Below are 24,334 nucleotides of genomic sequence, written 5' to 3'. Positions count from 1 at the left end.
CCAATGTATACAGTCAGACTGCCTAGGTTTGAATCCTGGCTGTTTCCTTTACACAATTGCTTGACCCTAAGTTCCAGGTTTCTCATCTGTAAAATAGGGATGATAATAGTAGTGCTTCCTTATGGGCTTGCTAGAAGGATTAAAATAGACAAGTAGTGAATAACTATAGACGGCACATAGCAAGTGCTTGATAAGGTAGTTGCTAATGATTTTTATTACTATTATCACCATTATTTGTAGTTACAGGTTGTGTTTGGAAAATAATAAATGATAGTCTAATGCAGATAGAATGTATGTGCCTCAGAGTCAGTAGATTCTGAAAATGTAGGTTGGGGTCCTCCTCAGAAGGCCTCGTTTGTCATACCGAGGAGTCTGAACTTAATCTCATCAACAAAGGGGGGCCATGGATGGTCATAGTGTTCAGCCGAGCACCTAATAAGAAAACTACAGTGTACAGAAACCTGCAGTCTAGGAAGGTGATTGTGTCTTTTGTAATTTTATAGGGTACGAGGCAGGGGAGGCATCTGGCCATCCTTGAAAACACCAAGGGAGAGTGGTATTAGCAGTTTACCTGAGCTGCAGGCAATAAGGGAGTGTGTTGTTTGTATAGGATTTTTTTAAAAAAATAATAAGCTTTGGCTTGCTTTTTTTATTATCACCCTGTCCTGGTAATTATGAAAAATGTCAGTGATAAAATGTGTTCTTTGCTGCTGGGCAAGCCACCTCTCAGTATTCCATGGCCTGGGAGTTTGTTTTGTGGAATCCGAGGAGGATTAACAAGGACCCAGGAGCTGGGTGTCCATTAGCACCTTCTGATGCTTAGGCCTGGGTTAATCCAGGAGCAGGAAATGGACGTAACATCAAACAGCCACACAGAAAGTTTTAGTGGAGCTACGTAGTTGGGGAAAGAGAACAGGTCAAAGGAGGAGGTACCATCAAGGGAATCTTGGGAAAAAGAGGCCAACTGACACTGGATGGAGGGCAATGAAGAGGAAGATATAGACACGTAGAAGGCTTAAAGTAACATAACTTCCTCCTCACCATTGTAAGTCACCTGTTGATCCAGAAAGGTCCAGCCCAGTAGATTTTAGGAACCCCAGCAACAATATCACCTTGTCAGAAATGCAATTTGTTGGCCCCATCCAGGATGGCTGAATCAGTAACTCCAGGGTAAGGCCCACCATCTGCATTTTAGGCAGCCCTCCAGGGACACTAAAGTTTGAGAACCACAGATCTAAATACAGTACCATGTCGTCCGAGTCATGATATCATAGTCTGATGTCTCACTGGTATTTGGGACCTTTGTCACATCAGTATTTATGCCTGTTATACATGAGGCCAGTGGATTCATTTCTTTGTTTAACCCAGTGGTTCTCAATGGGGTGGAGAGTAATTTTGTTCCCCAGGGCATATCTGGCCATGTCTGGAGATATTTGGTTGTCATGCTGTGAGGGAGGTACTACTGGCATCTCATGAGTAGAGGCCATGGATGCAGCTAAAACATTCTACACAGCCCAGGACAGACCACAACAAAGAATTAACCAGCCCAAAGTGTCAACAGAGCCCAGGTTGAGAAACCATGGCTAACCTTACAAAGAAAGAAGTTTCTTTAGGATCCCTGTTAAGTTGGGGGGAGGGAAAAGCAAGGTGGGGAAGGCGGCACCCAATCTGTCGTCTTTGAACACAAATCCCCACTCGTGTGGGAGGAATGTTTACTGGTTTGACTGACTGTTTATTGTTGGTCCGTAAAGGAAGTAGGAGCTTTATGACCCCAGCCGGGAACTGCTGGCTTTGTTTGCTCTCCTTCCAGTGAGCTTGTCCTTCTGTATATTGTTTCTACCCTGGCTTCATTCTTTGATTCCAAAGCAGTCAGGCCAGTCCGGATCTGGATCTCAGCTAAGGCTTGAGTCCTGGCTGCTCAGACATGGCTTGTAAGAAGAGAGGGGGACTTTGGAGCCTGCTAGTTCTGGTTGTGGGCACTGGGGGACAACCTCACTGAAATGCTGAAGCTAAGACACCCTCCCTCCTTAAATTGGGAGAAGCCAGTGGAAAGGGGCCCGCTGGCCCCAGTCTGGAGAACTCTGTAGCTAATTAGGGAGGTGCCAAATACAGGGGTGTGTGGGCAACCAATACGTGGATGCCCTGAGATCCCCACACCCTGGCACATGGCTGGCCCAGCAGAGGCTGGCACAGGGTCATTTATAGAGTGAATTTAGCTAGAATCTGAATGAGGCAGGAACTGTGCTTAACTGTGGAGACTGGAAGCTGGACTGGAAACATGTCCCACACAGAAAGTGTGGAATCAGATGTAAAGAACAAGCGAGAGTCACAAATATTTGGCTTGTTTTCTTTTTATGTAATTTGGGAGATGCTTGTCCAAGGAAACTCACTGCTAGTGCAAAAGCCATTTCATTCCTGGGAACAACTTTTGGCATCTTTTTTTCCACAATGATTTTTACAGGCCTACATTTCCACGGGGTCTTTTCACATTTACCACTGTTTGATGACTCTATAATGCACTCCAGTAGCCAAATGAAATATGGTTCTATTTTAAAAAAATATATTGTTATTGATTTCAGAGAGAAAGGGAGAGGGGGAGAGAGAGAGAAACATCAATGATGATCAATGAGAGAGAGAAAGAGAAACATCAATGATGAGAGAAAATCATTGATCAGCTGCCTCCTATTGGGGATTGAGCCCACAACGAGGGCATAGGCCCCTGCCAGAATTGAACTGTGACCTCCTGGTTCATAGTTGACACTCAACCACTGAGCCACCTGGGCGGTTCTATTTTAATCTCAAAGGGAATTCTTTGTATTTAACGTCTAAAAGTGTGCTCTATCTTCTGCCTGGGGTCTGGACCCGCCTGGGTGTGAAATTTAGACCTCTTATCATCGACTGCAAGGGGGATGGGCCACGCTGGAAGCTCACTTCCTAAAGGACACCTAGAGCGAGTGAGCGAGAGGCCCTCCAATGGAAACACCTTTCAGGCAGCTCCGCGGGAGCCTCTATTTAAACAGGTGACCTTGCGGAGAGAGGCTCCAGATCCCATTACCGACGGCCTGGCTACAGGCAGATTTGTTTTTATGAGCTCTCAAGGCACGCACTGGGGCCAGGCGTAAATACAGAGAAAACTCGCGGGGACCTTGCTCCTTTTACACAGAGTGAAAGAAAATTTTGCAGAGGCTTTTTTGAGAATGACTGCCTATTAGTCAGTGGCCAGAGACCAAAGTGGTCCTCATTCATTTAAACTTTTAAATTATTCAGGGGGATTAAAAAAAAAGATCAGATGTTTCAGCCTCCTGCTTCCTTCAGGGGATGGTGAAAAGAGGAAAACAGCTGCTTGTAGATGAAGCAGTTTAAGGGTCAAATATTGCTCTGCCCAGCAGTGCTGTCATCACTTAACTCCCCCAGGAGAGGGGCACTGGCGTCACTTGCTGGGCAGGAGCCTCAGGCCTGAGGATGGGCTGGTTGCCACTCCCATTTTCTTTCTCCTCAAGCACCTACAGGGTCAACAACTGCAAGTGAGCGCTGTAGTCAAGACCAAAACTTTGTTTTTATTGGCTTTATCAGGGAAACATTTTTTTCTCTCACAATTTGTGAAAACACAATGCAGCCAGTAAATTAAAATGTGAATGTGAATTTCGAACTTTGCATAGTCATTAGATTCATCATTAGTCATTCCTGGCCAACAGGGAGGGTTATAATTTGACACCTGGCAAAAATCAGGCAGATTTCAGAGAATTTAGAGCTGGGAAATGAGATGGAAAAAACACCCTCTTTTTCACTAGGAGGTCCCATGAAGTCATGTTTGCAAACCACTTTTCTCTCCATAGAAGTGAATGGCCCATGATTCAGGGCTGTGATTTCTCTCCATCTCTGCCTGCTGGACCTCCCCCACCCCTCCTGGAGCCTTGCAAGCACTGGCCAAAGAATGGCTTCAGAAGGTTCCCAGAAGTGGACCTCGGGGAGTTAACAGAAAAAGACAAATAACTTCCCAACCTGATGCTTAAGCAACAAGAGGCCACCAGAAAGTTTTAACGTCAATTCTGGAAGTATTTTCTGAAACATCATAGAGTCATGGGAGAAAAACGTTTTAGAATGACAGAATCCTTAGTTCCCACCCCCTCCATAAAATTCCAGTTTTCTTCTCTCCACTATCTATGGCCATTTTCTTTTGTGTAATGTGATCAACATATTGAACCCTGAGTTAGTATTTTCTGACCCCTGACCTCTCACAGGTGTTCTGGCTCATTTCCTGAGAGTTATGTTTGATTTGGGAATGCTTCTCTCTTTTCTCTCATTCCCTTGTTACAGTTTGAAACCTGGAACACCCGCATACAACACCCTGACTTTGCTGGACCCTCCCTGTGCTACCCAAGAAGCACTCTTAAATGTTCTCTCAGAACTTGGCAAGCATCTGGAGAGGGACAGTATTCTCACAAGCTGGGAAATCAAAATGCAAACAACAGTTCTTTTTCACTTCTTCAACCTGAGGATGAATTTCTGAGTTATTTCTTTTTTCTTTTTAAACCTATGAGTTTCCCCATTCTGGTACTAAAAGAAAATCAAATAAATAAACTACTTAAGTTTTCAGTATGTAACATGAAATAGAAACACTAATTTGATATTCTTTAGTACCAACCATCAGCGTAAATTCAAAAATTATTCCAAGAGTATTGCCTCAGAAGCAGTAATTAACTTTGTCTTAATAAATCTCTTTATCTTCCTCTCCCTTCTACTCTCTCTCCCCCTCTTCTTCTCCCCCACCTCAGATTCCAGGAGAAGAGACCATAAAATATTACTTTTGAAAGTAATGCATTATATTTGTTTTGAAATAAAGCTGGAGCCCTGCTTGACACTACTAATCCTGCTTGTTTCTGAAAGAGAAAAAGTTTAAGATACCTAACAAATCCTCATAAAAATATTTCTACACCTTTTAATTCAATAGAGTTAGGCCAATCACTAAGATAACAAAAAGAACTATCTTGAGGAATGCAACAGCCTCTAATGAACAAAATAAACTAGCAAACAAAATAGAAACAGATTCATAGATATAGAGAACAGACTGACAACTGTCCGAGGTGAAGGGGGTTGGGGGACTGGTGAAAAAAGGTGAAGGAATTGAGCAAAAACAACAACTCATAGATATAGTGATGCTTACCAGAGGGAAAGGTGGGGGTAGGGGGAGGTAGAAGAGGCTAGAGAAGGGGTAAATGGTGATGAAGGAGACTTGACTTAAGGTGGTGAACATATAATACAATGTACAGATGATGTATTATAGAATTGTACACCTGAAACCTATATAATTTTATTAACCAATGTAACCCCAATAAATTCAACAAAAATTTTTAAAAGATATTTTTACACCTTTTAATTCAATAAGAGTTGGGCCAATTACTAAGCTAACAAAAAGAACTACCTGAGGAATACAACTGGCTCTGCCTACTCCACCTGGCATTATTAAGTAGAAAACAAAACAAACTAGGCTCATGCGTTGTGTAGGTAAAAATAAGATACTGTGTGCGCTAAAAACACACCTTAAGGAGCATCTAGGATGGCCACATGAGGCCCATCCGCCACCAGCATCCTGCCCACCAGTGCTCACATTACCCAGGAGAATGAGTGCTTCTGTTCCCAGTCTAGTGGTTGGGCTGCTCATCCATGCACTGGGCTGAAGAAAGGGGGTTGAACCTTGGCAGAGACTAGACAGAACTGAGAGAGGCCCAAAGACCCCAGGTCCAGATGACGATTTCTCCTTGTGGCACACTCTTCTAGACACTGTATACATACAGCAGTAAACTAAAGAAAGAGGGTCCTTTGCTTTTAGAATCCTTGTGGAGGCGGGCAGTTAATGGGTACACAGACAAACCAACTTGAGAAGATCAGAAGACTAGAGCAAAGAAAAATAGGGTAACGAGAAAGGAACACAGGAGGCCACTTTAGATGAAACGGCCAGAAGAGATTCTCACAGATGACAACTGAGCCAGGTATGATGGCTGAGAAGGAGTCAGTTATTCCCGGCAAAAGGGATACCAAGCACCCAGGTCCTGAGCTTGGCATGTTCAAGGAATAGGAAAACTCCTCTACTAGATATGTGCTATGATCATGTTACTTTTAAGCAATGAAAACCTGGCTTTAGAAATATAGAATATCAAATTGGAAGAACCTCTGAGATCACTTGGAGGTATACCCTCAATTTCCAGGTGAGAAATCAAGTCCCAGAGCAGTTCCATTGACCCATACAGCTGGGGCTGGCAGTGAAATGAGGCCTCTGGTCTCCGGTCTTCATCTTCCTGCAAGACCATTGCCTCCCTAAGCTGATGTGTGTTAAATCACGTTCTCCCTTGACACTGAAAGCCTGGCCACAAAGGGATCATCTCTGCTAACTCGTCCTTTTGACATGACATGGTCAGAATTCTAACCAGCTCCCACTTTAGAACATCTAAAAAAAAATCAATACTTTTTCCTTGTGTGTACTTGTCACTTTTCAGAATTTAAAAGGACACAAATACAAAGATAACAAATTCTAAAGCCTAGTATTTAGCAGCACTAAATTACACCTGATAGTGAGCCATCTACCATGATATGTTGTTTTCTCATAAAAACGAGAAATGCATGTCCTGGATAGCATTACATTACTCCAAACTGAGGCTATTCAGTTTAATTTTGGATTGTTTTTGCTATAAAAGGAAAGTATGTAACCTATTAGGTACTCACAAAAGTTTCACTGGAGAAAATATTATTCAATAACCCCAAACGGGAACATTTTCTTCTGTAGGAACTTGGCCCAGAGTGTGTAGAACTGCATCTAGAGAATATACAGCTCTATTTATCATCTTGCAAACTTCTTCATTATGTCAAAACTAAATCTCAGCTGCGCCCTGACTGCAAAGCAAAAACAATAAGGCTATTTTAGCCATCTCAACAAGAATATTTTGAGAATTAATCGATTTTCCAGGAATGTTAAACAGTTTTATCAATTTTTGGTCAAGGTTCATAGTTATTATATTACATTATCAGCCTTAAATGTATGTTTGTCTAAAAAAATTTATGGTTTTTCTTTTTGCTTCACAAAGAGGAAAAACAATCTTCTAGAATATCCGCGATAACCAAAGTTTTAAGCTGTGCTTCAGTCCCAACAATTTAGATGTCATTAGTCTCGATTCCCATTCTACGCTGAACTCAAAGGCAGCTTTCCCGTGGGCATGGCCTGAGCTTCTGAGGTTCAGGCCACGGTTAGAGCTTTCTCTTCTTAAGCTTCTTTCTCAACACTGACAAGTTTTCTCACGCTACAGGAAGAGTCCAGCTAAGAATCCTAAAGTGCTTCCTCTGTGACACTTGACATTTTAAGGCTTATTCCAGCCCTTCTTAGACAAGCACCTGTTTTTTGGTGTTTTTTAATTAATTTATTTTTTATTGTTGGCAGTATTACAGATGTCCCCCATTCTTCCCCTTTTGTCCCCCTCCACCCAGCCCCTGCCCCACTCCAGGCTTTCCCCACACTTTTGTCTGTGTCCATGGGCTATGCCCATATGCATATAAGTTCTTTGGTTAATCTCTTCCCATCCTCCTCCCCCCCTTTCCCTCTGAGATCTGTCAGTCTGTTCCATGCGTCCATGTCTCTGGGCCAATTTTGTTCCTCACTTTATTTTGTTCATTAGATTCCACATATAAGTGAGGTCATGTGATGTCTGTCTTTCTCTAACTGGCTTATTTCGCTTAGCATAATAATCTCCAGGTCCATCCATGCTGTCAAAAAGGGTAAGAGATCCTTCTTTTTTACAGACACATAGTATTCCATTGTGCAAATGTACCACAGCTTTTTTATCCACTCATCTACTGATGAGCACTTGGGCTGTTTCAAATATTGTAAATTGTGCTGCTATGAACATAGGGGTGCATATATTCTTTCTGAGTGGTGTTTCAGGATTCTTAGGATATATTTCCAGAAGTGGAACAGCTGGGTCAAGCGGCAGTTGCATTTTTAATTTTTTGAGGAAACTCCATACTGTTTCCCATAGTGGCTGCACTAGTCTGCATTCCGACCAGCAGTGTACTAGGGTTCCCTTTTCTCCACATTCTCACCAGCACTCACTGTTTGTTGATTTGTTGATATTAGGAATTCTGACAGTTGTGAGGTGATACCTCATTGTCATTTTAATTTGCATTTCTCTGATGATTAGTGACATTTAGCATTTTCTCATATGTCTATTAGCCATGTGTATGTCCTTTTTGGAGAATTGTATATTCAGGTCCTTTTCCCATTTTTTAATTTGTTTTGTGGGGTTTTTAAATAGACACAACTGAGGAACAAACATCCCTGGATAAACAATTTTCTTTTCACTGGTGGCAGATTTCTCAGCGCTTAACTAGAAATCATTCACAATAAAATAAGTCTTGTAGGCAAAAATATAAACATTTTTAACTTTCATTTTACTTATTGAATTTAGAGCTAGAACTTATCTCAAATAGCCTTTGAATATCTACTGAAAATAGACATCCATCTGTATCCATCCTAAATCTGTACTTAAAATAGATTATCTGAGAAAATTTTATGATTCCATAAAAATAATGAGAAAAATATCCCATTTGTTTTTAATTCAAAATGATCCCAAATCAGTTTATTTTATTCATATATTTTATAGTCATATTAACTTCTAATAATCCGAAATTGGAATCTAAAGCCATGGCTAAGGTAAAATATCTCATTGTAGGGGAACCTGTGGTGAACATTAGCTAAATAAGTAGATGAGTGAAGTTGCTGAAAATTTAAAAGCAATTGGGATAAAACCCTAAAAGTGCCGGGGTGATGGTGCTGGGTGTGGGACACACAAGATAGTCTTCATGCTGATGCTCATTTTAGAATTTGCTTTCCTTTGGCAAAGATAGGAAATCCACTTGGGCCCTGGCAGGGTGGCTCAGTTGGTTGGAGTGTCAGCCATACACCAAAAGGTTACGGGTTCAATTCCAGTCAAGGCACATGCCTGAGCTTCGGGTTCAATTCCCTGTTGGTAGGTGCACGTGCGGGAGGCAACTGATCAATGTTTCTCACTCACACTGATGTTTCTCTCTCTCTCTCTCTCTCTCTCTCTCTCTCTCTCTCTCTCTCATCAATAAACATATCCCCAGGTGAGGATAAAAAGAAAAAAGAAGAAAAAGAAACCCATTTAAGAATTATTTACCTCTCAGCTTAAAAAAAAATGTCTGGAAAAGCCCATTGGCAGGCATGAAGAATGCATAGGTTGGTATAATAGTGTATATTAACTATTTTTAAAAAATAAAAAAACACATAGGCGTTTTCATGCTCTGGGCAGGGACCGTCTGTGCAGTGAAGCAGAAGGAAGAGAGAGGTATCAAAACAGAACGTACCTCACGTCATTAGCTCAGGGAGAGTCTGCTCAGCTTATTTAATTAGTTGAGGAGTAATAGCTACTGTATTTAAACAAACACCAACTCTTTACTTTAAAAATTTAGACAAAAACACAATTTAAGCAGAGATTAAACACTTCACAAAGGTTCCACAATGTGAATCATAAAAATAGCATGCTCCTCCAGGGAGTGATTTTAAAAAGAATTCCATGTACAAAAAGAAAGAAAGAAAGGAAAAAGAGAAACAACAGGTCAAGATTACAAAGTGAGTTACGGTTGATTTAACATAATAGAACTTTGTTATTGTATGTGGGGGAAGCTGACTGGATTGTTTCTTTAAAAAGGATTTTCTCCTTATTAATAAATATGAAAAATAATTTTAGCCTATGGTAGCAAGATTATTCTGCATAAGGTCTTTGGGACCAATACCCGCCCTGCCCCCCACTGCCTCAGAGCAACAGGCCCTCAGGTGCCCTCTCATTCTCTCTCCTCCTCGTCACTGCTGGGCCACTGGAAAAGTGATTAGAACTGCTCAGTAGCAGCAAAGGCCGGCGTGTGTGGAGCACTCCCTATGGGTACGGAAACAGTTGCAATTATGTTCGGTGGGAAGGACCACCGAATGTGAGGGAGCAGCCAGGCTTTCGAGTGTGGGCCCTTCTGAATTTTCCACAATCCTGATACAGCCCTTGATATCCCAAAGAGAGGCAGGACATTGTCCAAGTAAAACTCCCAGAAGAAATATTAGTGAAATCAATCTCTTCATGGGCTGTGGTCGTCATCCCCAGACCCTCTGCCTTTCTCCAGAAAGTGACACCTATCTGGAATGTAGACATGCAGCCTTCTGGACAGTGCACAAAGCAGGATCGTTTTCTCTGGTTTAGGGTCATGCGGAGGTTATATTAGTCTTTTGAATGAAATCACTATACAAATGTGGGACCTTTTAGAGTTTGCCATGAACTCATTAGCCAGGATAAATTTAATTTGTAATAAAGCACGTAGGCAGGAACAAATGTCATTTGAAAGCACATATTTATTCACTTAACACATATTCACTGCAGCCCATAGTTCATTGTCAAGCAGAACATAGTTCATTGTCACCTCTATCCCTTCCAAATATAGCATCCATCTTGTGCACCATTTTTATTTGATTATGTTAATAAATAAAATCTTTACTGATGACTCCATGGGAAGGGATGGCAGAGTCAATGCAGAGCCGCAGTGTGCCCAGCACACGGCACTTCCTTGCTTTGGTTCAGTATCTACAACAAGACATTTTACATTATGAAATAAATCCAAGAGAAACCCTCAAAGAGGTATGAAACCTCAAAAGCAAAGTTGAAGTTACATTCACATGTATTAGGGGATACGGTAACCATTTCCTACCATTATGTGTTGCTGCTGGTTAAATTAGCTACATGACACAGTCCCAGTAAAAACATAGTTTATAGGAATGCGATTCTGCTCCTTGTTTGTTTTACTTTAGACACATTCTCTCTGTAGTTAGAAACAAACCATGGCAGTGGTCTAGCCCTGAATTTCTATGCACAGTGAGAAATCAGGTATAACGATGGTCTAGCCCTGAATGTGATCTTAATGTTTTATATTATGGACAAATCATTGACATTTGGAAATAACCCTCTCAGCTGCCCCATTAATATTTTTTAATCCTATCACCTCTCCTGCCTTCACTCTATACTCCAACATAGCCTTTTCCACTGTTTTCTCCCCATTTTCAAAGGATTCCTTTCCTTTTAAAAAAGAGGATCTATTGGGGAAAAGCATTCTTCATTCCTTTGTTTCCATCCTGCTGTTCTGTTAGCCCCAATGGTTGTTCAACACCCCTGTCCAACCTCTAAATTAAATGTTCAGTTTCAAGATCACAGTCCCCCGTTCCCCACCCCTCTTCCCTCATGGATGGAGGCTGTAGATGTTCCCCAGTCCTTAGCTCTTCGCTCTCTGCTGGGCTCCCCACAAAGCAGCCGTTCACCACAGTCCATCCTTGATTTCTCTTTTTACTAAAGTTTGTGGTGGGCTTATGTCTCTAAATCATTTTTCACCCATTAGAGCCGTTTACCTTCTCTCCATAGCAAGCAATACTCACTCTTCTCCCATCTTTTGGCACTGATCTTTGTCCCCGTAACTCCACTCAGGAGGACAAATATGTTTTTTTCTGTCTGTAGATAATATATTCCCATATTGTTCTCACAAACCACAGAATGAACTCTTCAAGGAAACTTCTGCCCTTCCACCTCCATTCACTGCTAACAAAGCAGTTTACATAAATAAATCAATAAGAGCCACAGCTTAATGAGAGGTTTCTCTCTCTCTCTCTCTCTCTCCCTCTCTCTCTCTCTCTCTCTCAAGAAATTATTTATGTGAAGACCTTTTACTGAACTGCCTATAGGGTATTCAGTACTGGTTTCCAAAGGCTGACCCAGTGATCAGTGTGGGCTCGCTGCTTAAGATTCACCCAGGAGGGTATCAAACATAAATACTAGTAGGCCCCACCCCTGAGTTTCAGATTCAGTGGGGTTTGGGGGCCTGGGATAGAGAGTGTAAATCAATCTCACAGATCCAGTAGAAGCCCCATAAGCACATATGTAACAACACAGCGATGCCAAGTTTTTTAACCCATGTGAGTCTTTAGAATTCACACAGTGATTAATATGTTTTGAGAGAAGTATGATAAGACTCTTCAGTGCAAGTTAAGTCCTGATGGGAGGAAGGATGAAAGCCAAGGTGTGTGCTGGCCTGTCCACTCACTAGCAGCCTCTGACTACATGTCTACAAGGAGAGGTGCAATGCCCCTCCCCTCACCTTCCCCGCACCCACCGGAATACATGCCTTGCAGCTCTTCAACAGCACGTGCGTTTAAAGGATCAGTCCTTACAGGATCAGTAATTAATTTAGTTTGCACCTGATTTATGCCCCTTTCAAAAATGAAATAAAACACAAATTATGAAAATGGGGGTGGGCAGAATGAATACCTCAGTAATTCTCTCTTCCTGAAGCACAAAGAACCATTTCCCTTCCTGAAAACAAAAGTGTGAACGGGATCTAAGGTAAAGCCTCCTTGGACTGTGACTTTGATAAATCTTTGGAGCTTGGAAAGCCATTTTCTGCACACAGGCACAACCTTCCAATGCATCTGCAGTGAAGTTCTCTCCCACCTAGGACCTTGCTTATTTAACATTAGCAACCCCATTCCAAACAAGAGTTTTCTTACAAGGAAACCACTGGACCACATCTCCTTCCCTTTAAAGAATTCCCTTCCCATCACACTGCGGGCCATTGCTGTCTAATCCATTAACCACTAGCTACATGTGGCTGTTGAGCTTTTGGAAATGTGACTGACCAGTCAGGATTGAGATGTGCTTTAAGTGCAAAATATGCACCAGATTTCAAGGGTTGGTATAAAAAAGAACATAAATTATCTCATTGATAATTTTTATACTGGTCAAGATGTTGCTACGACAATGTGTTGGGTAATGAGGTTAAATAAGATATATTGTTAAAATTAATTTTACCTGTTTCCTTTTACTTTTTAAAACGTGGCTCTTAAAAAACGTAACATTATATATGTGTCATGCATTTTATTTCACTTAGCCGGTGTGGTCCTATATGAAGTTCATCACATGTCCCTCAGCACCTTCAATCCCTGCTGCCAGTTCGGTCCACCCACCTCTTATTTTGGCACACCCCGTGGAAACCCTCCCGCCTCACTCTTTCCCACTCAGTCACGGAAACTCCACCACAGCTTGAGATGCTTTTGCCCACCATCCTATCAATGAATTTCTCCCTTTCTATTTCAGTGGATTCTTACTTCTCACCTCTTTCATGAAACCTCACTTTCTTCTTCTTCTTCTTCTTCTTCTTCTTCTTCTTCTGAGCTGAGTATTATTCACTTCCTAGACATTCCAGTTTGGCCATAAAATTCATAGGGTGATTACTTCTGACTGTTACCAATTTGGCCATAAAATTCATAGGGTGATTACTTCTGACTGTTACCAAATACTCATTCAACAGCATTCACTGGGCACCTCCAGGAGGCCAGGCACTGTGCTAGCCAGGGGGGTTACCTAATAATGTCAGCACATAGCCTTAAAATAAAGCATGGAGTGACGTCAACAGGAACACATAGACTAATCCAACGCTCTCTTGCCCTCAGACCCAGAAGGACTCTCTACTTGCAAACACCCTTCTCAGGAAGGATTTAAATGCAGCGCTCACATAACACAAGTCTTCCGGCTTGGAAACTTGAAACTGCCTGACCCAATATTAAGCATTTCCCCTCTCCCACACTTTATATTCTCCCTTGTGTTTCCCTGACTACCTTATAAACTCCATTTGTCTTCCTTTTCCTTTGCTGAAACAGTATTAAACATGATATATATATATATATATATATATATATATATATATATATATAATTTCTCACAATAATGTAGATACCATTGCTGTTCTCATTTAAAGATGAGGAAACTAAGGCACAGGGAAGTTAAGTAACTTACCTGAGGTTATATAGATAATAAGTAAAGAAGCAAGATTTGAACCCAGGCAGCCTAACTCTAGAACTTTCTGGTTGGATGGATTCCTTCAGAAATTCATAACTACTAGCTTATCCTCAAGAGAGAGCACAAAGAACACCAAGGACCATGTAAGCTGTTGGTGCCAAGGGAGAGAAGCTCGCCTAAAATGAAGCCTGCGGAGAAAAAGAAAAGCTGAAAGGAGAAGGGGAGGGAGGAAGAGAGCAAGAGTGAGCGACTGAAAGAATGAGAGGCGATATGAGAGATATGAGATATTACTGATTATTTTGTTTAAATTCTTGGAGAATACAAAGCCAGAAGCTACCTTTGGTCTTCCCAGTTATACAAGTAAATAGAGTCTTTGGTCCTTTGTAGCTATTGGTTCTTAACCAGAGGGTTGTGGACCCTGAGAAAGAACATACCTACTAAAAAGCGCTTCTGGTGGCTAATTGGACTAAAAAAAAAAAAGTAAAACAAAACAAAAACAGAGCCTAGCAGCCATTTCTGCACAGGGGCCTCTCATGCACTCTGCCCCTCAGGGAGAAGCCCGCACTGAACTACCTACCTCTGTGCTGAGCTGCCTTCCTGCCTCTGTTTCTGCCACCTGAGCCAGGCCTTAAAAAGGAGTTCCTGGAGTCCTATTTTAACAAATGAGACTGAGGTTTTTCTTATACAACAGCTACATCCCCATCAACATCTTTACTCACCAGAGTGGCTCCATTCTGACCAATCAGGACAGTGCTTTTTAGGCCAATCAAACTGTGAGGATTTGGAGTCTTCATTTGCATGAGGATGGACCAATCAAGGATCAGGGGTGGGGACTTCTCTCAATATAAGTCAGCTCCCCTTGTCTCTGAAAGTGCACTTTCCCTTTCCACCAAAGGCTGAGTTTCCCTAGCTGAGCTGAAACACCAGAACAGCGTGAACTGGCACAGAACTGAGCAGACCAGTGAGGTCTAGCCAGAGAGGGGCTTGGCCCCAGGGCTGCCTCACAGCCGGGCTGTGCTCACAGCTGTGTTGTATCACAATTGAGCAGTTTTGCACTGAATAAAGTTTCCTTCTTTACCACACCCCAAATTGTAGATTCCTGTTGGCATGGAATTGGCATCTATCACCATCAGTTGACAGGTTCCACCCACAATTGTACACAAAGTTCTCTGTACATGAACAGGACTACAAAACAGTGTATATGCATGTCTCTGTGGAGAACCTCAGAGGAGACTGAGTCTACCTAACTGCCATGTGTACAGCATTGTAGCCAAATCTCCTCTGCCAAAATCTGGAGAGGACACTTAGAACAAGACAACTTTCATATGGCTAGCCGATGCTTACATTAGGTGCGTTCCAGGAGCTACACTTACACGGAGCAGAAAAGCTATTTCCTATATAAAGCCAAGTGCCACATTGCCTAAAATCTCTCCATAAAAGGTTTATTGATTATAACTTCTAATCATCTCTTAAAATGCCAAGCAAGTTCCTGTTAAGCATGATGAATTGAAAATGCATGCTTGCAATGTAAATGTCCATCAATGAATGAAAAGGAAAATGTGACACACACACACGCACACATATACACTGAGTGGCCAGATTATTATGACCACCTGACATTTGTTGGCAAATTAGCCATATTTTTGTGCTGAAGTTGTTAGAGGGCCAGACCATTATAAATAGGGAAGCAGGTTGTTTACCACAACAGTAGAAGTGATTTTTTTCTGAAGATATGGGTTAACAATGCAATTTAACAGTCTTTGAACGTGGGATACACACACACACACACACACACACTGAGTGGCCAGATTATTATGACCACCTGACATTTGTAGGCAAATTAGCCATACACTGCATCGTATGGGATATGGAAGCCAAAGGCCTGTTTGAACACCTTTGCTGCCTGCAATTACCAAGATAAAACATCTCCAATTCGCACAAGAACACAAGGATTGGACAGTCCAGCATTGGAAAAAAGTCATGTGGTCTGATGAATCACGTTTCCAGTTTCACATGCAAATGGCAGAGTGAGAATTTGGCGGAAGCAGCATGAAAGCATGCACCCCACATGCATGAGTACAACCCTTCAACCTGGTGGGGGCAGTGTTATGGTTTGGGGCATGTTTTCCTGGCATGATTTGGACCCTTTAATTCATGTGGAACAACATCTGAATAGCACAACATACCTGAGTATTGTTGCTGATCAGGTTCATCCTATCATGCTGATGGCATATCCCAATGGAGATGACTTCTTCCAACAAGACAATGTGCCATGTATTGTGCAGGAGTGGTTTCAAGAACATGAGGGAGACTTTACCTTGCTTAGGTGGCCCCCACAATCACCAGATCTCAATCCAATTGAGCATTTATGGGATGAAGTTAAAAGAGCCATCAGGCAGCTGGTTCCACAACCATCAAATCTTACAGAACTGGATGGACAGTGCTATTCATCAGGCATGATGTCAGATTCCTCGCATCACCTTTCAACATCTCGTGGAGTCAATGCCAAGAAGAATCGCTGCAGTATTGAAGGCAAAAGGTGGCCCAACGAAGTACTGATGGGGTGGTCATAATAATCTGGCCACTCAGTGTAGATGTATAATGGAATATCATTCAGCCATAAAAAGAAGGAAATCTTGCCATTTGTGACAACATGAAAGATGAATGGACCTTGAGGGCATTATGCTAAGTGAAATAAGTCAGACAAAGACAGGATAAATGGTGAAGATATTAAGAAAACACACACACACAAACCCCACAAACTCATAGAAACAGACAAAAGTATGGTGGTTATCAGAGGGGAGGGTGGTCAAAGAGAGTAAAGGGGAATAAATAAAAAGGAGATTTGACTACACAATAATAGTATAGATGCTGTATTAGAGAATTGTCCACCTGTAACCTATATAATTGTATTAACCAGTATCACCTCAATAATTCCAAATAAAAATAAATTTTAAAAAGACAAACACCATGTGATCTCACTTATAAGTGGACTTTAAAACAAAAACAAACACCCAACCTCATAGATACAGAGAACAGACTGATGGTTACCAGAGCCTGTGGGTTGGGGGGGTGGGCCAAATGGGTGAAGGTGGTCAAAAGGAACAAATTTTCAGTTATAAGGTAGCCATAGTTAATAATAATATACTGTATATATGAAAGATGCTAAGAGAGTAGATCTTAAAAGTTCTCATCACACACACACAAATTGTAACTATGTGTGGTGATGGATGTTAACTAAATGTGATATCATTTTGCAATATATACAAATAAGGAATTACTAACTTGTACACCCAAAACTAATATAACATTACATGTCAATTATATCTCAATTTAAAAAAAGTATGTTTATGTCCGCTTTTTCTCCAAATCTCACTTAAATGATAGTATGATATAAAACCCTAAAGACTCCATCAAAAAATTATTAGACTTAATAAATAAATTTGGCAATGTAGCAGGATACAAAATGAACATCAAGAAATCTTTGGCGCCCTAACTGGTTTGGCTCAGTGGATAGAGCGTCAGCCTGCGGACTCAAGGGTCCCAGGTTCGATTCCGGTGAAGGGCATGTACCTTGGTTGCGGGCACATCCCCAGTAGGGAGTGTGCAGGAGGCAGCTTATCGATGTTTCTCTCTCATCGATGTTTCTAACTCTCTATTCCTCTCCCTTCCTCTCTGTGAAAAATCAATAAAATACATTTAAAAAGAAAAAGAAATCTTTGGCATTTTTATACACCAATAGTGAACTTACAGAAAAAGAAATTACAAAAACAATCCCATTTACCATTGCACCAAAAAATTAATATACCTAGGAATAAACTTAACTAAGGAGGTAAAAGACTTGTACTCAGAAAACTACAAAACATTAAAAAAAAGAGATAGAGGAAGACATAAACAGATGGAAGAACATACCGTGTTCATGAATTGGTAGAATCAACATCATTAAAATGTCCATACTACCCAAAGCAATCTATAAATTCAATGCACTCCCCATTAAAATACCAACAGCATATTTCACAGATCTAGAAAAAACTCTCCAAAAATTCATCTGGAATAAAAATAAAATTAAAAGAAAACCTGAACAGCTGCAGCAATCCTGAGAAAGAAGAACAAAGTAGGAGGAATCTCAATACCAGATATCAAACTGTATTACAAAGCCACTGTTTTTAAAACAGCTTGGTGCTGGCATAAGAACAGACATATAGATCAATGGAATAGAATATAGAACCCAGAAATTGACCCAAACCACTATGCTCAATTAATATTTGACAAAGGAGGCAAGAACATACAATGGAGTCAAGACAGTCTCTTCAATAAATGGTGTTGGGAAAATTGGTCAGACACATGCAAAAAAATGAAACTAGACCACCAACTTACAACATACACAAAAAATAAACTCAAAATGGATAAAGGACTTAAATGTAAGATGGGAAACCATAAAATATTATAGGAATCCACAGGCAACAAGATCACAGATATATGCCAAAGCAACTTCTTCACCGACACAGCTCCTAGGGCAATGGAAACTAAAGGGAAAATAAACAAATGGAACTACATCAAAATAAAAAGCTTCTGCACAGCAAAAGAAACCATCAACAAAGCAACAAGAAAGCCCACTGCATGGGAGAACACATTTGCCAACGATATCTCCAATAAGGGTTTAATCTCCAACATTTACAGGGAACTCATGCAACTTAACAAAAGGAAGACAAACAACCCAATCAAAAAATGGGCAACAGATCTAAATAGACACTTTTTGAAAGAGGACATACATAAGGCTGAGAGACATATGAAAACATGCTCAAAGTCATTAATCATCCAAGAGATGCAAATCAAAATGACAATGAGGTACCATCCCCCACCTGTCAGAATGGCTATCATCAATAAATCAACAAATGACAAATGCTGGCGAAGATGGGGAGAAAAAGGAACACTCGTGCACTGCTGGTGGGAATGCAGACTGAGTGCAGCCACTGTGGAGAACAGTATGGAGTTTCCTCAAAAAACTAAAAATGGAACTTCCATTTGACCCAGTTATACCACTTCTAGGAATATATCCCAAGAAACCAGAAACACCAATCCAAAAGGATATATGCACCCCTATGTTCATAGCAGCACAATTTACAAGAGCTAAGATTTGGAATCAGCCTAAGTGCCCATCAGCAGATGAGTAGATTAAAAAACTTCGGCACATCTATGCAATGGAATACTATGCCTCAGTAAAAAGGAAGGAACTCCTACCATTTGCAACAGCATGGATGGAACTGGAGAGCATTATGCTAAGTGAAATAAGTCAGTCAGAGAAAGATAAATATCACATGCTCTCACTCATTTGTGGACTATAATGAATACCATAAACTGATGAACAAAAACAGATCTAGAGACAGAGAAGCATCGATCAGATGCTCAAACCTCAGAGAAAAGGTACAGAAGAGTGGGGGTCAGGGAGAGAGATCAACCAAAGGACTTGTATGCATGCATATAAGCATAAGAGATGGACACAGACAACAGGGGGTGAGGATGAGGGCAAGATTGGGGGGATGAGGGGACAATGGGGGGATAAAGACACATTTGTAATACCTTAATAAAAAATTAAAATATATATATATATATATGATATCACTGTAGTTCAGCAGGTCCTCAAATAACATCATTTTGTTCAACATAGCTTTGTTATAATGTTGATTGATGCTATAGGAACTTAACTCTTATTTATATCCATTTGCCTATGGTAAATTGGTTTTAATGCACTGTTTTGCTTAAAGTTGCAGAACCTATGGATGACATTAAGTAAGAACCTATTGTATTGTAGGGCACGGCAGATGCCAGCATTGTTTCTAATACCTCACTAATGATCTTTTTATATTTACTACTCAGTGAAAGTATTTAAATATATTGAGTTAAATGAAATATGTTAATAAGATCTAAAAATAAAATAAAATAAAATAAAATAAAATAAAATAAAATAAAATAAAATAAAATAAAATGATAGTATGTCAGTCTTGGTTCTGTTTGTCTTCAGGCCCATTTCTCACTCTTCCCTTGTTTTGTTTTGCTCTGCTCTGTTATGCAGAGGGACTGCCCTCTGTGAGGCTGGTTTCCCAGGCTTCCATGAGCTCAGATACAGGAGCACTGAAGGGAGGTTGCAGAGTGTGGAAAAGGAGAGACTAGAGTATTTCTCACACTCCTTGTCTGCCCCAGGCAGTGAATTTTAGGCAGTGGCTGGTGCTCCTCTGAGCCTCCAGCTATGACTAGACCAGATTTTCTATGGTTACAGCTTCTACCTGCCTCTGGTAACACCACCACTTCCCTTTATTCCTCCAGCCTGGGTTAACAGAATTGATCATTTACAAAGTGAAAAAAATAATGGAAAAAAGCTCTGTGAAGAAAGAATTTGAAAATACATTTTTAGAATCTGTTATCTTTCACTCAGCAAATAAAAGGGTTAGGCACAAATAGGATCTCAAAAGAAAAGACTAGACTTGAAAAAGTAAACACATTTATTTTGCCAAAAGAAGAGACTAGACTTGAAGAAGTGAACACATTTATTTTGAGATATTGTGGGAAATGAGAAATTTCTATACTTACATTGATTAAGTACACCACCCTTCAAGTAAAAATATCTAAGAAGAGGCAAAGCAGCTCATAAAAAATCTATAAAGCAAGTGAGGTTTGGTCTGATGTATACTATGCCCCACTTGGACAATCCCTGAAATAATTTGGAACCCAGTGCTCTTGGATGTCATTTAGGAAAGAGACCTGCTCAAATAACTAATGCTACATGGTTTCAGATATTATCTATTGTAGTTTACAGTTTATGTTATTTATAAATGTAGTTATCTCCTATACAATACATATAATATTGAAAATATTTTAGCATTATTTACTCAGTTCTGTCTACTCCTTATCACCTGTGTGTTAGTGCTCAGTGATAAATGCTACCACTGTTGCGTATTCTATTTTATTGCAAAATCAGTTGCATATATTTTGGGCTTTCAGTTTACTCTATAATTGTGGGTTTTGACTCAATATACTTTTTATTATTATGCAGGTCAAATACCATCCAGTATCCAGTTCCCTTCTCTTTTAGTGCACCTGGGCGGATTTTATTTTCCCTCCCCCAGAAGCTCGGCAAGGGCATGTGACTAATTCCAATAAATCAATACAATTTTCATGAAAATATCTACATAACAAAGGAGATATAAAGCCCCAGTAACTTGGCACATCCATTTTAAGAAGTATTCTATTTAATTCCAGTATAAAGAAATTATATAGTAGTTAATATGCAAATTTTTGACTGTGCAGGAGTTCGGCACCTACTTTGTTCAAGGGTCACTGTATTATAGTTTTTGAAATTCATTGTGATGAGATTCTTATTAGCACATCAGACTGTAAGCTCTTGGAGGGCAAAGCTAGCCTGGAACCCAAATAATACCAGATACTCAATACATGTTGCTAAATGGATGAGTGAAGGATTGAGTGACTGAATAATCATAGTTTCAATATGATATCTTGTTCAAATCATTCTTGTTTCTCCTTCATGCTCATTTGAACAATTCAAAAATTTAGGCTGTTTCCCTTAAGTGAAAAAACAAAACAGTTTTATTTCTCAGCAAGAAGAGCAAAAATATTCTGGCTTTTCAAAGAAGATAACATGAAGTCTAAGAAAGACATGGCAGTGAATTTTACTTCCTCATGGTAGGGTGGTGTGGTCTTGTGGGGAGGGGTATGGAGAAGGCAATGGGGGGAAGGGACATATATAATACTTTAACAATAAAGATCTATTAAAAAGTAAAATAAAATAAATAATAAAATATAATTTATTTATATTTTAAAAAAGACAGTCCAGGAAGTACACACATATTTGAATATAATTTGTGGTCTTGTTCTCTCTGTTTGGTTTTGGTGACCTGAGGCTGTTATGGACTGAATATTTACAAATCCCCAAATTCATATTTTGAAGCCCTAACCCCCAAATGTGATGGTAGTTGAAGATGAGACTAGGGAAGTAATTAGGTTTAGATGAGGACATGGGGGGCACCCCATGATGGGATTAGTGCCCCTATAAGAAAAAGAAGAGACATCCGAGCCCCTCTCTCTGCCATGAGAGGATAGGGAAAGAAGGTGACTGTCTATAAGTCAGGAGGAGGGCCCACACCAAGAACCAAATTGACTGGCACCTTGATCTTGGATTTCCCAGCCTCAAGAACTATGAGAAATAAATGCCTGTTGCTTAAGCCACCAGTCTGTGCTGTTTTGTTATAGAGCCCGAGCTACGGCAGAGGCCAATTTCTCATCTTCTCTACCTCTATTAGAAATGTAATATGATATGCAGGCCACAGTCACCTTTCCTTGCTTTCAGCAACCAGTCTAAGATTCTTCAGCCTCTTTGGATAAATTAAGCAACATTTCCACTCAATGACCAGCCTGAATCATCAAGTACAGTAATCCCCCCTTAGCTGTGGGGGAGATGTTCCAAGACTCTCAGTGAATGCATGAAACCATGAGTAGTGCCAAATCTTACAGGTGCTGTGGTTATACCTATACATACATATGACAAAGTTCAACTTATAAATCAGGCATAGTAAGAGATTGACAACAATAATTAATAATGAAATAGAACAATTACAACAGTATTCTGTAATAAAAGTTATATGAATATGGTTTCTCTCTCTCTCTCAAAATACCTTATTATACTACACATACAGTGTGGATACTTTGGATAAAGGGATGACTCATGTCCTGAGCAGGATGGAGTAGGATGATGTGAGATTTTATCATGTTACTCAGAAAGACATAAAGAGAAACCATAGATAAAGGAGACTACTGTATTTCCTAATTGTGGCAGTAGGGTTTGTTTGACCTCTATTGTTGCATGTCCCTATTCACTATTAAGTTGCAACCTAGGTATTAGTGTTCTTGGTTTTTGTTTTGTTTTGTTTTTTAATATATTTTTATTGATTTCAGAGAGAAAGGGAGAGGGAGAGAGCGATAGAAACATCTAATGAGAGAGAATAATTGATCAGCTGCCTCCTGCACACCCCCTACTGGGGATCGAGCTCACAATCCAGGCGTATGCCCTTGACCAGAATTAAACCCACAATCCTTCAGTCCACAGGTCAACACTCTATCCACTGAGCCAAGCTGGCTACGGCGTGTTCTTGGTTTTAAACAATACAAATAAATGAAAACTTTCAATACATTCTAAGAGCTTCTAATTAAAGAGAGAGAGAGAGAGAGAGAGAGAGAGAGAGAGAGAGATCAATAATTCAGGCACAGGTTTAACTTTTTAAAATGCTCTCAATCATATTAAAACCCGTAATATTTTTCCTCTTGGTAAATAGATTTAATATACTGCCCTTATTTGTATACTAGAGGCCCAATGCACAAAATTTTGTGCACTCAGGGGGGTGGTCCCTCAGCCCGGCTTGTGCCCTCTCACAGTCTGGGACCGCTCATGGGATGTCCACCTGCTGGCTTAGGCCCGTTCCCTGGGGGATTGGGCCTAAGCTGGCAGTCAGATATCCCTCTGGCAGCCCGGGAGCTCTCAGGGGATGTCCATTTGCCAGAAGGGAGCAGGCCTAAGCTGCAGTCAGACATCCTTAGTGCTGCTGAGGAAGGGGGAGAGGCTCCTGCCACCACCGCTGTGCTGGCAGCCATCAGCCTGGCTTGTGGCTGAGCAGAGCTCCCCTTGTGGGAGCACACTGACCACCACGGGGCATCTCCTGCATTGAGCATCTGCCCCCTGGTGGTCAGTGTGTGTCATAGTGACCAGTCATTCCCAGTCGTTTTGTTGTTAGGGTCAGTTTGCATATTACCCTTTTATTATATAGGATAGAGGCCTGGTACATGGATGGGGGCCTGCTGGTTTGCCCTGAAGGGTGTCCCGGATCAGGGTGGGGATCCCCACTGGGGTGCCTGGCCAGCCTGGGTGAGGGGCTGATGGCAGTTTTCAGGCTGGCCACACCCGCAGGCTGGAAGCAGGTATCTGGGATTTATTTAACTTCTATAATTGAAACTTTGTAGCCTTGAGTGGAGTTCTGGGCTGGCCAGGGCAGGCGGGAAGCTTGGCTTCCTCCATCGCCAGGGGCAACCTAAGCCTCCTGCTCACTCCAGCTCCGTGGCTGTCGCCATCTTTGTGATGGACTGACGGAATGAGGGAGTGATGGTTAATTTGCATATTACTCTTTTATTAGATAGGATAATTTTAAAAGCAAATGCATTTTCCTGGAAACATGGCACTTTGCATTGGCAAACAGTTATAGGAATAAATTCTTTAAGTACTATTTAAGAAGTTTGGTTGAAATTTTGGAATCTCACACCAAAATTCTGACTATTAAATAGTAATCTGTTATATACAATGCCAAATGAAAGTCCTTTATAATAATTCACTAAAGTTTAGTTTTTACATCATTTTGATATATTTACCTCAACCAGGTTAGCCACAA

General features: G+C 40.7%; 1 protein-coding gene across 1 annotated transcript in view; it reads right to left on the bottom strand.

The window, feature by feature from the left end:
* The window catches only part of SLC25A21 (solute carrier family 25 member 21), a 512,936-nt gene that overhangs the window by 173,006 nt on the left and 315,596 nt on the right, over positions 1-24,334 (bottom strand). The window lies entirely within an intron of this gene.

Source organism: Myotis lucifugus, unplaced genomic scaffold (genome assembly GCF_000147115.1).
Source record: "Myotis lucifugus unplaced genomic scaffold, Myoluc2.0 scaffold_22, whole genome shotgun sequence".
NCBI classification, from domain to species: Eukaryota; Metazoa; Chordata; class Mammalia; order Chiroptera; family Vespertilionidae; genus Myotis; species Myotis lucifugus.
This window is presented reverse-complemented; position numbering and strand designations above follow the sequence as displayed.